The sequence below is a fragment of the Podarcis pityusensis genome (genome assembly GCF_964106645.2).
Source record: "Podarcis pityusensis genome assembly, chromosome: 14".
Lineage (NCBI taxonomy): Eukaryota > Metazoa > Chordata > Lepidosauria > Squamata > Lacertidae > Podarcis > Podarcis pityusensis.
Window position 1 is genome coordinate 47,381,343 of NC_138039.1, and position 1,441 is coordinate 47,382,783.

Consider the following 1,441-nt stretch of genomic DNA (forward strand, 5'->3'; position numbering starts at 1 on the left):
ACCTCTTTCTGCCCAATTAAGGCTGCGGACCTAGACACAATTATCTAGAAGGAAGCATTACTGGAATCAATGGGAGTCACTTCCGAAGAAGCAGGGTTAAGCTGAGGGTGCAAAGCTATTTTTGCTTTAATCCAATTCTCCTCCTGACACAAGGAAGATCCTAGGCCTAGTCTTTCATGAGATCAGGAGTGGGGAACCCAGTGCACTCTCCCTGCATCAGCCCCAGACAGAAAGATCAGGGGCAGAGAGGCTGATGGGAATCGTAGCTTAACAATGTCTTAAGGGGTTTGCAGGTTCCCTACCCCAGTGTGAGATTTTGCTCTTCCAATTTTCCTTTTAAGCAAACTCTAGGCTTCTATTTTAATAAACCAGCACTACCTGATGCAGGTTGCAACCCTCAATGTCCTAGCAAGAAGGCATCAAAAGTGGGTCCCACTGGGGAGGGCATTGTTTTTGCGCCACATGGACTCCCAACAGGAGAGAGGCAGGCATATGCTTCACTTTGCCTTTTGCAATCAATGCAGCCTGATACATTTCTACTCCAAAATAAATCCTACTGAGTTCCAAAGTATAGGACTGCACTTTAAATGTGTTCAACTTTTGTTGGAACATGCCCTGAAAGAGTGTAGATTTTGCTAAAGGAGATGGATGAAGAACTTGGTTGATGCTCTCAAAACAGCCAAGAATCCTGTGACAATTCAAAGACTTAATAACTTTGTGGCATAATAAACTTCCACAGGCTGAAGCCAGCCACAAGCCTCAACACCCTTTGTTCTGCAGTAAACCAACACAGCTCACCCTTTGGAGATTAGCACTCTGGGATGCTTTCAAATTCAAAGTGTGTTGGTTGGTTGGTTCAAAGGATTTCCATGCCACCTCTTACCCAAAGTCCCAATGCAGCATGTGTTTAAAAAGACACAGCAATTAAGAAAATAAAAATGATTAAGTATGAAAAACATGACCCTTGGAGGTCGATCCATTAAAGCAAATGGCACAGTGTCCCACCATTTCCCCCTTGGGCCTTCACATCTCCATTCTGTCAGCACAGCTGGATGGAGGCTTGGGCCTTACTGTAGGGTCTGCATCTTCCCCTGCCCTTCCTCTGGCTAACTTGCTCCCTTGTCTACCTACTAGGCAGTCAGTCCCGGTGAGCTCACAGGGGCTGGCAGGGAAGTCTGTCCAAGCTTGCTGACTTGGGGAAACCTGAGAGGTGGTCTGATGCCCACAAAAACAACTGGCAACCCCCTACAGATTTAGGGGTCATTTGAAACCAGCTTCAAGGCAAGGGGAGGCACCACTTAGAGCAGGTATAGGCAACCTCGCCCGCCAGATGTTTTGGGACTACAACTCCCATGATCCCTAACTAACAGGACTAGTGGTCAGGGATGATGGGAATTGTAGTCCCAAAACATCTGGCAGGCCGAGGTTGCCTATGTCTGAC